A 13,982-nucleotide genomic window follows, 5' to 3' on the forward strand; every position below is an offset into this window, starting at 1 on the left:
CATTAGTAACATTCTGCACTAATTTCAGGTATAAGTTCTGGTCCCAAGATTGTGCGCCAGTTATCATATGAGTCCCAAAAATGATCGACGCAATTTCAGGTGTAAGGTTCCTGAAGGTTCGATCTGCCATGTCTTCTCAGGCTCTGGTGCTTTCTTAATTCTTGTATAATATGTCCAAGCAGGTTGTTCCTTTATCTTCACTGCTGTAAAGGTCGTCAGTAATATCTGGTACGGTCCACTCCACTTCTCCTGTAGAGGATCTCCTAAAAAATTCTTAACATAAACCCAGTCTCCAGATCTGAAAGGGTGAATCAGATAATCCAAACCTCTTGCTCTTGTCGCTATTATTCTCTTATTTATCTCCTCCAATTGTTTTCCCCGATTGATCAGAAACTGTCGGAGAAATTAGCCCTCTCCCACTTCCAGAAGACTTTCTCCTTTAAACTGGGACTGATATGGTCTTTCATACAAACTCTCAAATGGACTGACCTCTTCTTTTGACCGGGGTTTAGTTCAAATTCTTAATAGAGTCAGTGGTAATGCCTGGTACCAATAGAAATTTGTTTCCTGACATATTGTACTAATCTGTTGTTTAATCAGACGGTTCATCTTTTCTACTTGCCCCCTGGCCTGAGGCCTGTATGAAACATGTAGTTGCCAATCAATTTCTAATTTTTTGCTAATTTCCTGTGACAATTTTGCACTAAAGTGTGAACCCTGGTCAGAAGAAATTGCTGCTGGTGCTCCAAAATGAGGTATTATTTCATTTAATTATGCTTTAATCACCTGCCTTGCATTATTTATGCTACAAGGGAATGCTTCTGGCCAGCCTGAAAAAGTATCTGTTAACACCAACAAATATCGATAACCCCCTTTTCTTGGTAATTCAGAAAAATCTGTTTGCCACTGCTGTCCCGGATAACTTCCTCTCCCAATTGTCCCAAGTTGATTTCTATTTTCAGTTTTAGGATTATTCTTAAGACATACCTGTCCTTGTTTTGTCACTTATTGAACTGTGGTGTATAGATTCCTTGCTACACTTTGTCTGTCTAAATATTTGTGCAAAGAGTTTCTACCCCAATGAGTTTTATTATATGTTCTTCGGGAACTAACTTCCAGAGTTGGTTATAGGGGATTACAATTCGCCCATCAGGTATTTGAGCCCAACCCTCTTTATTTTCCTGTCTCTTTAGATCCTCAACCAATTTTCTATCTTCTTTTGAATACCTAGGTTTAGATTTTTCAATTGTTACTTTGCCGTCAGGGATTAAGAACATGGTTTGGGATTGTTCATCTATTCGTTTGGCTTCAAAATCAGCCAAATTATTTCCAGTGTCCTGATCAGTCACCTTGTTGATGTCCTTTACAGTACATATTTATACCCTCTGCTTCCAGACTCTGACTCTTCTTCTCCCGGGTCCGTCTGCTCAGCTCATCAGCAACTACTCACTGGCCTTGGAGATGCTCAGCTGCAACAATTGATGAAAAAGCTTGATGCCCTCTAGTCTCGGATTGAGCCATCTCTGTTGGTGCCTCCACCTTATCCTCTGCAAAACCCCTTCCTTAAAGAAGGCAAACAGGGGGAACGGGTGGGAGAGTTATCGGGGGGCACAAATCCTGCGCACTGTTGGCACAGGTTAATCAAAGATGTGATTATTACAGGTGAATTTTCTGCAATGGGCCTCTCTGCATATCCTGTGTTTACTACACAGCAGGGGGCTAAAGAGTGGGAAGCTTTTGATCTCAAAATAGTTAAGGCGGCCTGACAAGCGGTGACCACATATGGGTTAAAATCCTCTTATACTCAAGCTGTATATGTTATGATTTTTTTGTGCTATTGACAGGAGACTTTAATGACTCCCCTGCTATAATACATGGTCAGGCATTAGGTTCAGGTTATATGACTAAAACTCCGGGTATTCTGGTCCAGTACAAGGATTTGGAAACCGGCATTTGGAAAGGTCCTGTGGAAGTAAAACTAACAAGTTGAGGTTATATGTGTGTAAATTACAGATTCCGGTTTGTAGTGGGTGCCAGCTCGATGGGTGAAACCCTGGAAAGAGTCAGCACCGCTCCAGGACACCCCCGTTGTCAGTGATTGAACGAATTTAAATTTGAGCTCAGGACATCTGTTTTATGGATGTTTTCACCCTTTCTTAAAGTGAAGGGAGCCACCTTTTTTTAAGTTAAAGTAAAAACACAAACAAACAAAAAAAAAACAGAAAAAGCACCCCCACCCCCCCTCCGAACCTCCAGGGAAGCGAGACCAGCGTGGGATACAGACGTATTGTGTGATTTTCTGGTGGTGGGAAGGTCTCTTTTATATATCAGGGGTATCTGTGATACTCATGTACTGGAAGTTGGTAAATATAAGTATGTCCAGGTTTCTATCGACCTTTGGAGACCTTTATAGATATTGCTGGCCACTTCTTCCAACATAGGCTGGCCACCTGTGTCGGAATTAGTGTGCATTTTGGTCAGTGTAAAAGCCCAAGCCTCATGCGATGTGGGGGAGGCAGAGCCTCTGCAGGGATGCCCGCTAAGGATGAGCCTGCCACCTCGCACTGCAATGATGCTTCTCGGAGCTGGTTTCCTGTTAGTCTCCACAGGGTCCTTGTGCCACGGTCTGTACCGGTGACTGTAGTGGGAGTAATGATTGTCTGGATTTTGTGCTTCAAATATTGTAGTTGTGTGGCGTGTGCTTGTGGGATCCCATACTAGTGTGTGTGTGTACACAGACGGTGTTCTGTGTATTTTTTGTTGTTGGGTTCATGTAAAAGCTATTAACCGGCAGCAGTTTAACATTTCGGGCAAGAAAGGGTTAATGCAAAAGTGCGGTTGCCGGCAGGTATTTATGGTTGCTGCTGGAGCAAGGCAGGCAGCTGAGGCTGCTGCGGAGCAGGCAGGCTTTTATAGCTGCTGCCGAGCAGGCCGGTGTTTGTAGCTGTGCAAATCAGGGTGAGCGACTTTTTGAAAAAAAAAAACAGAGGCAATGATGCAGCAAACTCCGTGACTGTTAACAACGTGCAGTTTAACCTGTCTGCTTCTCAAGAGCTGATAACCTGGAGGAGGGAGTATATTTGTGTCCTCCTGCCTACAGGTCCATGGCGACTGCCTGCAAAGTTTGTCAAGCCTTGCCATGAGCTGGACAGACGAATGGAAAAACCTGATGCCTCAGCTACAGGAGCTGACCGTGAATACCCCAAGCAGAATGAGATAGAGGAAGAGAAAAATGAATGATTGCAAAACATCACTTGGGGACAACTGAAAAGTAACATCCTGAATATGTGTGCTTGTAAAGTAGCTGTTATTAGAGGCTGTGATTTTGCATATAAAGCCACCTGTATTTACTAGCCAGTTGCTAATGAGGAACTACACCTTGTATTGTATAGATTTGTCACTTGTAAAAGAGATGTTAGAGTATGGAAATTTGCAGTAGCTGCTAGAAAATGCTAAGGCAAAAGCTGGAAAGACTCTAATACAATGGTAGTGTTATAAAGCAGGTGATGGAACAAATTAAGTGGGTGGGAGAATTCCACTGGTAAGAAATGTCTTTGGCTAGTCCCTCGCTACCATCAGCATCTTCAACATGCTGCTGCACCCTGTAATAGTTACTCTGCTAATGTAAACTTGTGTGTGCCTTGCTGTAGTAGCGACTTGTTACTGGATGAAGCAGGTGAAACTGTGCATTGACAACAAGGTGCAAGGACTGAGGCTGACAAAATGCCTGCTACCACAGTCAAGGGCAAGACTGGGTTGGCCTCTGTGTTTGCCACCAAGAAGAACCTTTAGCTCCGCTGTTGGCTGCAACCCACTAACAAGCCACAAAATAAATCAAAGACCGACAAGATCCAAAACCATTTGCACAAGGCACCCCCTGCATCTTTCAGAACCCAAACTACAAGAAGCCCCCTGTCTTGTGGCTGTATACCAGTAAAATCCAAAACCTTTTCTACAAGGCGCCCACTGCGTCTTGCAGGACCCAAACCACAAGATGCCCCCTACTTCTTGTGGGTGTATACCACACGGATTTACAGAAGGCTTCCAAACCTTGTGTACGCTTACCAAACTAACGCAATTGCCAATTCAGTCTTTATGCAAGATGCCCCCTGCACCTTACAGACTATATAGAAGAATATCTTTTTTGAGATGGTCCTTGTCTGCTCCCACAGTGATCCGAATGAGTCGAGGGGTCCCTCCAGGAAAAATTCCTGAGGGCCCTAGGGAGCCCTGTCCTCAGCGGGACCTGAAGTCGAGCAGAGAGGGTCCCATCTGGGTAGCCAAATTGATTCGGAGAAAACTCCAGGAACAAACTCGCCAACAAAGTTTTCAAGCTGACAAGCAGGTATTTATTGTGGTGCTGGGAGACACAGGGGATAGCTCCTCCTAACGTGTGTCTCTCAATTGCCACAGAAGCCGTCCTTTTATAGCCACTGTGCATACATATATATTCATGAGGCTATGTATGGATTGCATCATTTTTCAGAGAGTTCCTCGCATGCGTACAGAATTGTGGTGGTGGTCTCTGAGGGTCGATTACTTCTTCCAACAATCTTCATCACTTCTGGCAGCCTTTGGAGCACACACAGTAGATGCTCATATCAGTTTAATTGGTTCATTCGCACCAGAGACATAATAATCCTCCTATCCTCCTACTTATCAGTTAGTTTAACTGTAGCCCATCCTGGACACCTGCAGTTCACATATACTCCTTATCCCTGTGTCCTGTTCTTCTAGACTGTTTTTCTTACAACTATGTCAACTATTACAGCTTAGCTTGTGAGAATTCTCAGTATGTTCTCTAGCTGTACTCTATTTTTTTTTCTCTATGTATCATGCACCTCAGTAATTTTCCATTGCTACTGTTACAGAGCCATCAAACTTAACATTACTTAAAACTAATTCTATAGGTTTCTATACTCCATTCTGCGATTTTGTGCACCCCTTGTCTCACTCTATAGCTGTACTGTCATGAGAGGTCACAAGTAAGTAGCACACAATTAAACTTTTAGGTGGGAAAATGAGTAGCAAAACTAATGTGGGTGGCACCGTTCCAAAGCTCAAAGTCTACTGAAGAGGCCAAACACCAGCTTTCTGTCCTGGCTTGTCAGTTATTGGAGCAGAGGCCTAATATTCATGCTCTAGTCATTCTGCTGGAGGAGGGCCAGGAGAGAGCTACAGAAAAATCACACACAATGTCACTGTCTGCAGCAGAGAAACAGCGCCAGCTTTCTGTTCTGGCTCTTCAGGTGTGGAAGAGCTGCTGGACATACCGCTGAAGACTGCATCCACTACTCCCAATGTGGTGGTTTCAATGCAGAAATTTTATGCTGGAAATCCGCTGCACATATTGAGCTGAGCTCCAGTGTCAGCAAGATTGCAATGTGCACTACCTTTGTAATGTTGAGGCCGTCTTACTACCGTGCCTCTTTGATGTTCCCTTGCCAGATCCAGGCACAGTTCTGACACTGTTGCAAGCGTCCAGATAATGCTTACAGAGCCAAGGAGCCAGGGCAGAAAGCTGCTGTTGGAACTCAGCGGAAACCAGGGATCTCAGTAGCAGTGTCACAGGCATGTCAAAGCTCCCCAGCTATCCTGCCTTAAATGACAGAAGTAAGTGTTTCAGCGTGAGAACATATATGTTCTGATATTCCAGAGCACGAGCCAGAGCAGAAAGCTGCTGCTTGCCATTCAGCTGAAGGCTCCATGCCCTGCTGACACACTGGAGGTGGAAGCACAAGCATAAGCTTTCTGTCCTGGCTCTTCGGCTGTGTGAGCAGACGCCAAACGTTCGTACTCTACTCACTCAGCTGCAGGACGGCCAGGAGAAGGCACCAGAGAGGTTGCACACAATTTGACTTTTAGATGGGAAAGCGAGGAGAAGCAGCAATGCGGGGGGAACATGTACAAAGCTCAATATCTGCATAAGAGGCCCAGAAGCATCTTTCTGTCCTGGCTCTTCATCTGTGGCAGGAGAGGACAAGGGTTCATGATATACTCAATTGGGTGTGCACAGCCTTTCCTGCCCTGAAAGATTGTTACAAGAGATGGAACCTGACATCATGGTCTGAATGGACTCGGCAGCATTATAGGGATTGGTCCACGCACTAAGAAAATGATCTCTTTCTCTTGGTCTGTGTGTATATATTGATGTATATATGTGGGAGAGTGATGGTATATTGAAAATGTGGAATCTGAGCATGAGGTGAATTTTATGGAATAAGGGGTGGATACTGTCCTGGGTTTAGCAGTAGCAGTCAATTTTTCTCATTCTGGGCAGCTGGTGCAGCGCTGTGTTTTGATACTGTGCTGGTGGTACCAATGTTTTCGGTTGTTCCTAAGTGATGTTTACCCTGACCAAGGACTTTGTGAGGCTCATGCTCTGCCAGGGAGGAGGGGAAGCCAGGAGGAAGAAGAGACAGGACACCTGACCCAGGCTAGCCAAAGAGGTATTCCATACCACAGCACGTCATGCCCAGGGGGGGTAACTGGGAGTTACACGGAAGGACACGGGGTCTTCTGGGTCAGATTCATTTATCGGCGGGTGTTATTGTATTCTCTTCCCTTCGTCTCTGGTATGGCCAGAATGACCAAGCACCTCCTGCAATGCTGGTGGCAACATTGCAAAGCTCACTGTGCAGAGGAGGCCCAGAAACAGCTTTCTGTCCTGGCTTTTCGGTTGTTGGAGCAGAGGCCAAACATTCAAAGAGACAGACCAGAAAGATGCTGCTGGGCCTAAGCAACAACCAGGCAGCTCTGAAGCAGTGTCATTAGCATGTCAAAGCACCCCAGCTTTCCGGCCTAAAATGGTACAAGCAAGTCTTTCAGCTGAAGGCTCCATGTCCCGCTCCCACCATGGAGGTGCCACTTCCAAAACCTGGTGCGGGGAATCACCAGCACAGAGTAAGGTGTGCTCCAGGGTCAGGAAAACCAAGTCTTGGGAATGGGAGAGGTGCCTGAGGACTGGAGGAAAGCAAATGTCACTCCAGTCTTCAAAAAGGGCAAGAAGGAGGACCCAGGTAACTATAGACCGGTCAGCCTCACCTCCATCCCTGGGAAAGTGATGGAACACCTTATCCTTGGTGCCATCTTAAGGCATATCAAGGATAAGAGGGTTATGAGGGGCAGTCAACATGGCTTCACCAAGGGGAAATCATGTTTGACCAATCTCTTAGCCTTTTATGAGGAAATAACACGGTGGATGGATGACGGCAGAGCGGTGGATGTGGTCTACCTTGACTTCAGCAAAGCATTTGACACAGTCTCCCACAGCATCCTCACAGCTAAATTGAGGAAGTGTGGACTGGATGATCAAGTAGTGAGGTGGACTGCGAACTGGCTGAAGGAGAGAAGCCAGAGAGTTGTAGTCTATGGGGCTGAGTCTAGTTGGAGGCCTGTAACTAGTGGAGTGCCTCAAGGGTCAGTACTGAGACCGGTATTATTTAATATATTCATCAACGATTTAGATGAGGGAATTGAGTGTACTATCAGCAAGTTTGCTGATGACACTAAGCTGGGAGGAGTGGCTGACACGCCAGAAGGCTGTGCTGCCATCCAGCGAGACCTGGACAGGCTGGAGAGTTGGTCAGGGAATAACTTGATGAAATACAACAAGGGAAAGTGTAGAGTCCTGCATCTGGGCAGGAACAACCCCAGGTTCCAGTATAGGTTGGGGAACGACTTGTTAGAGAGCAGTGTAGGGGAGAGGGACCTGGGGGTCCTAGTGGACGACAGGATGACCATGAGCCTACACTGTGCCCTTGTGGCCAAGAAGGCCAATGGCATCCTGGGGTGTATTAGAAGGGGGGTGGTTAGTAGGTCGAGAGAGGTCCTCCTTCCCCTCTACTCTGCCCTGGTGAGACCGCATCTGGAATATTGTGTCCAGTTCTGGGCCCCTCAGTTCAAGAAGGACAGGGAGCTGCTGGAGAGAGTCCAGTGCAGGGCAACGAAGATGATTAAGGGAGTGGAGCATCTCCCTTATGAGGAAAGACTGAGGGAGCTGGGTCTCTATAGTTTGGAGAAGAGGAGACTGAGGGGTGACCTTATAAGTGTCTAAAAATATATAAAGGGGGAGTGTCACGAGGATGGAGCCAGGCTCTACTCAGTGGCAAACAATGATAGGAACACAAGAGGTTCCACTTAAACTTGAGAAGAAACTTCTCAGTGAGGGTGACGGAACACTGGAACAGGATGCCCAGGGAGGTTGTGGAGACTCCTTCCCTGGAGACATTCAAAACCCGCCTGGACACATTCCTGTGTAACATTATCTAGGTGTTCCTGCTCCAGCAGGGGGATTGGACTAGATGAACTTTCGAGGTCCCTTCCAATCTCTAGCATACTGTGATACTGTGATACTGTGATATGGCATGTTGTCCTGGGTTCAGCAGTAGCAGTCATTTTTCTCCTTCTTGGTAGCTGGCGCAGTGCTGTGTTTTGACTTTCAGCCTGGGAACAGAGGTGATAACAATGATGTTTTGGTTTGGCCAAGGACTTTGTGAGCCTCATGCTCTACCAGGGAGGAGGGGAAGCCGGGAGGAAGCAGAGACAGGACTCCTGACCCAAACTGACCAAAGAGGTACTCCATTCCACAGCACGTCATGCCCAGGAGGTAACTGGGAGTTACCCGGAAGGGCTGGGAGACTGCAGGGTTGGAGGAGGTATCGGTCGGTGCTTGGTTGGGCTGGAGGGGGGGTGTGCGTTATCGGTTGGCTGGTGGTGAGGTGATGTACTTTCTTCCCTTGTTATTTCCTTTATTAGTATTATTTTTGGTGATAGCAGTAGTGATTTGTGTTATACCTTACTTACTAAACTGTTCTTATCTCAACCCGTGGGAGTTGCATTCTTTTTGATTCTCCTCTCCGTCCCTCCGGGAGTAGGGGGAGGGCAAGAAGGGGGAGAAGTGAGTGAGCAAGCTGTCTGGCTGGGTTTAAACCACCAGACATGTGCACTACCTTTGTAATGTTAAGTCCACCTTCCTACCGTGCCTCTTTGATGTTCTCTTGCCAGATCCAGGCGCAGTGCTCACAGGCTGCAAACGTCCAGCTAAAGCGTATTGACCCAAAGAGCCAGAGCAGAAAGCTACAGCTGGGCCTAAGCAGCACCCAGGGATCTCAGCAGCAGTGTCACGAGCATGTCAAAGCACCCCATCTTTCCTTCCTAAAACTGTAGAATCAAGTGTCTCAAAGTGCAAACATAAGTCTTCTGCTTATCTTGATCAGGAACCAGAGCAGAAAGCTGCTACTTGTCATTCACCTGAAGGCTCCATGCAATGCTCCTACCGTGGAGGGGGCACATCAAAAACCTTGTGATGGGAATCACCAGCACAAAGTAAGCTGTGTTCCAGTATCAGCAACATAACAATATGCACTACCTTTGTAAAGTTACGTCCATCTCCTACCATGCCTCTTTGATGTACTCTCCTCCAATGGAGGCGCACTGCTCACAGACTTCAAACGTCCAGCTAATGCGTATTGAGTCAAAAAGCCAAAGCAGAAAGATTCTGGTGGGCCTAAACAGAAACCAGAGGGCTCAGCAGCAGTGTCACCAGCATGTCAAAGCACCCCAGCTTTCCTACCAAATACGGTAAAAGCAAGCGTCTCAATGTGCGAAAATACAGGTTCTCCAGAGCACAAGCCGGAACAGAAAGCTGCTGGGGGCATCCAGCTGAAGGCTCCATGCCTTGCTCCCACAGTGGAGGTGGCAGTGCAGAAAGCTCTTGCTGGGAATCACCTGCAGAGACTGAGCTCTGCTCTAGTGTCAGCCACAAGGCAATGTGCACTACTGTCGTGGTTTAAACCCAGTCAGGTAACTTGTTCACTCACTCCCAGTGAGTGGTGCCTAGCTGACAACAATCAAGGTCCGTGTCCGTCTCCCCCCCCCTGCACCGGGGCTCTCCCCTTCCCCGCTCCCGGAGGAACGGGGAGGAGGATCGAGAGAGTGCAACTCCTACGGGTTGAGACAAGAACAGTCCAGCAACAAATCACCACCGCTACTATCAGCTAAAACAGTGATAAGGGAAAATAACAAGGGAAGAGAATACGATACCACCGGCCAAGAAAACGAGTTCCACCCGGAAGCCCCTGTCCTTCCGGGTAACTCCCAGTTACCCCCCACCCCGGGCATGACGTGCTGTGGTATGGAATACCTCCCCGGCTAGCCCGGGTCAGGCGCCCCGTCTCTGCTTCCTCACAGCCTCCCCTCCTCCCTGGCAGAGCATGAGCCTCACAGAGTCCTTGGTCAGGGTAAACATCACTTAGCAACAACCGACAACATCGGCTTCACCAACACTGTTCTCAAGCTAGAAGTCAAAACACAGCACTGCACCAGCTAACACAAAGGAAAAACATGACTGCTACTGCTGAACCCAGGACAACTACCTTTGTGATGTTAAGTCATCTTCCTACAGTGCCTCTTTTATGTTCCCTCCCCAAATCCAAGGGCAACGCTAAGAGAGTGCAAAACTACAGCTAATGTGTATAGATCCAAAGAGCCAGAGCAGAAAGCTGTTGCTGGGCCTAAGCAGCAACCAGGGATCTCAGCAGCACTGTCACCAGCATGTAAAACAGCCTCAGCTTTCCTGCCTAAAACGGTCAAAGCAAGTCTTTCAAAGTGAAAACATAGAGCTTCTGTTAAGACAGATCAGGAGACAGAACAGAAAGCTGCTGTTGGTCATTAACATGAAGGCTCAAACCCCTGCTCCAACCGGGGAGGTGTCAGGGCAGAAAGATGGTGATGGGACTCACCTGCCCAGAGTAAGCTGTGCTCCAGTGTCAGCAGCATGACAATGTGCATTTTCATTGTAATATTAAGTCCATCTTCCTACCGTGCTTCTTTGATGTTCCCTTGCCAGATCCAGACACATTGCTCACAGAGTGGAAACCTCCAGCTAACGTGCATAGATCCAAAGAGCCAGAGCAGAAAGTTGCTGCTGGGAATAAGCAGGGAGTTCAGGAGCAGGGTCACTAGCATGTCAAAAAAGCCCTGCTTTCCTGCCAAAAATGGTAGAAGCAAGAATCTCAAACTAAGAACATACAGCTTCTGCTTCTCCAGAAGATGAGACAGAGAAGAAAGCTGCTGGGAGCATTCAGCTGAAGGCTCCATGCCCTGCTGAGACAGTGGAGGTGGCTCTGCATAAAATTTTTGCTGGATATCACCTTCACAGATTGAGCTGTGCTCCATTGTAAGCAACACAGCAATGTGCACTACCTTTATAACATTAAGTCCATCTTCCTCCAGTGCATCTTTGATATTCCTTGCAGGTCCAGGCGCAGTGCTCACACACTGCAAACATCCAGGTAATGCCTATAGATCCAAAGAGCCTGAGCAGAAACCTGCTGGTGGGACTAAGCAGCAACCAGGGGGCTTTCAGCTGTGACTCTAGCATGTCCAAGTACCCCAGCTTTCCTGCTTTAAGCAGTAGATGCAAGTCTCTCAAAGTGGGAACATAAAGCTTCAGGTTCTCCTGAGCACGAGCAAGACCAGAAAGCTGCTGCTGGACATTCAGCTGAAGCCTCCATCCCTTTCTCCCGCCGTGGAGATGGCAGGGCATAAAGCTTGTGCTGGACATCACCTGCACAAAGTAAGCTGTGCTCCAGTATCAGCAACGTGGCAAGGTGCATTAATTTTCTAGTGTTAAGTCCATCTTCCTACAGTGCCTCTTTGATGGTCCCTCGCCAGACCTACGTGCAAGACTCACAGAATGCAAACGTCCAACTAATGTGTATTGAGCCCAAGAGCTAGAGCAGAAAGCTGCTGGTGGGCCTAAGCTGCTGGACAGCAGAGAGCAGGTGCTGCAGATGTAGAACTCAGACGGACTTTTACGTGGGAAAGCAAGGAGTGTCAGCAATTCAGAGGGCACCATTGAAAAGCTCACTGTCTTCAGAAGATGCCCATCACCAGCTTTCTGCCCTGTCTCCACGGCTGTGGCAGCAGAGGTCAAACATTCGTGCTCTACTCACTCTGCTGCAGGACAGCAGACAGCGGGCACAGCAGAGGTTGGACTCAAATGGACTATTAGGTAGAATGCAAGGAGAGACAGCAATGCGGGTGGCACCATTGCAAAGCTCACTGTCTGCAGCAGAGGCCCAGCACCATCTTTCCCTTCTGCGTTTTCGGCTGTGTGAGCAGAGGCCAAACATTCATGCTTTCCTCGCTCTACTGCACGGCAGCTGAGAGCGTTTGCCACAGAGGATGGACTCAAATGGAGTTTTACGTGGAAAGCAGGGAGCCACAGCAATGCCGGTGGCTCCTTTGCAATGCTCACTTTTCTGCAGAAGAGGCCCAGCACCAGCTTTCTGTCCTGGCTCTTCGGATGTGAGAGCAGAGGCTAAACACTGTGCTCTACTCACTGTGCTCCAGGATGGCCAGGAGATAACGCCATAGATATTTAATTCAAATGGACTTTTAGGCACGAAAACGAGGAGCGATAGCAATGAGGGTGGAACAATTGCAAAGCTCACGGTCTGCATAAGAGTCCCAGCACCAGCTTTCTGTCCCGGCTCCTTGTCTGTGGGAGCAGAGGCCAAACACACGTGCTCTTTTCCCTCTATAGCTGGAAGTCCTAGAACCGGCACTGCAGAGGTTAGATTCAAATGGGCTTCTAGGTGGGAAAGCTGGGAACTACAGCTATGCGGGTGGCACTGTTGCAAAGCTCACTGCTTGCAGAAGAGGTCCAGCAAAAGCTTTCTGTCCTGGCTCTTTGGCTGTGGGAGCAGAGGCCAAACATTCGTGCTCTACTCACTGTGCTGCAGGAAGGACAGGAGAGGGCACCAGAGATGCTGAACAAAATTGGACTTTTAGGTGGGAAAGCATAGACCAACAGCAATGCGGGTGGCACTGTTTCAAAGCTCACTGTCTACAGAAAATGGCCAGCACCAACTTTCTGTTCTGGCTCCTTGGCTGAGTGAGCAGAAGACAAACATTCATGCTCTACTCACTGTGCTGCAGAAAAGCCGAGAGCCGGCACCGCAGAGGTTGGATTCAAATTGACTTTTAGGTGGGAAAGCGAGTAGCGACAGCGATGTGGGTGGCACTATTGCAAAGCTCACTGTCTGCAAAAGAGGCCCAGCACCAGCTTTCTGACCTGGCTTTTCGGCTATGGGAGCGGAGGCCAAACATACGTGCTCTACTCACTCTGCTGCTGGAAGGCCGAGATCTGATGCCACAGAGGTTGGATTCAAATTGACTTTTAGGTGGGAAAATGAGGAGTGACAGCAATGATGGTGGAACCATTGCAAAGCTCACTATCTGCAGAAGAGGCCCAGCACAAGCTTTCTGTCCTGGCTCTTTTGCCATGGGAGCAGAGGCCAAACATACATGCTCTTTTCCCTCTATGGCTGGAAGTCCTAGAACAGGCACTGCAGAGGTTGGATTCAAATGGACTTTTAGGCATGAAAGCGGGGAACTACAGCAATGTGGGTATCACCATTGCTAAGCTCACTATCGGCTGAAGAGGCCCAGCACAAGCTTTCTGTTGTGGCTGTTTGGCTTTGGGAGCAGAGGCCAAACGTTCCTGCTCGACTCACTGTGCTGCAGGACGGCCAGGAGAGGGCACCAGAAAAGTTGCATACAGTTGGACTTTTAGGTGGGAAAGCAAATACCGACAGCAATGCGGGTGGCACTGTTGCAAAGCTCAGTCTGCAGAAAATGCCTAGCACCAGCTTTCTGTCCTGTCTCTTCGGCTGTGGGAGCAGAGGCCAAACATTTGTGCTCTACTCACTGTGCTGCAGGACGGACAGGAGAGGGCACCAGAGAAGCTGAACAAAATTGGACTTTTAGGTGGGAAAGCATAGACCAACAGCAATGCGGGTGGCACTGTTTCAAAGCTCACTGTCTACAGAAAATGGCCAGCACCAACTTTCTGTTCTGGCTCCTTGGCTGAGTGAGCAGAAGCCAAACATTCATGATCTACTCACTGTGCTTCAGCAAAGCCAAGAGACGGCACCGCAGAAGTTGGATTCAAATTGACTTGTAGGTGGGAAAGC

General features: G+C 48.0%; 1 long non-coding RNA gene across 1 annotated transcript in view; it reads right to left on the reverse strand.

The window, feature by feature from the left end:
• Positions 1–200: 200 nt before the first annotated feature.
• Positions 201–13,982, reverse strand: part of LOC130608559 (uncharacterized) — a 51,289-nt gene continuing 37,507 nt past the window's right edge. Inside the window, exon 3 of the long non-coding RNA XR_008974567.1 lies at positions 201–249. This is a non-coding gene — a long non-coding RNA (uncharacterized LOC130608559). The remainder of the gene's footprint in view (positions 250–13,982) is intronic.

Source organism: Pezoporus wallicus, unplaced genomic scaffold (genome assembly GCF_028554395.1).
Source record: "Pezoporus wallicus isolate ANWC-B61680 ecotype Strahan unplaced genomic scaffold, APGP_CSIRO_Pwel_v1 contig_7682, whole genome shotgun sequence".
NCBI classification, from domain to species: domain Eukaryota; kingdom Metazoa; phylum Chordata; class Aves; order Psittaciformes; family Psittacidae; genus Pezoporus; species Pezoporus wallicus.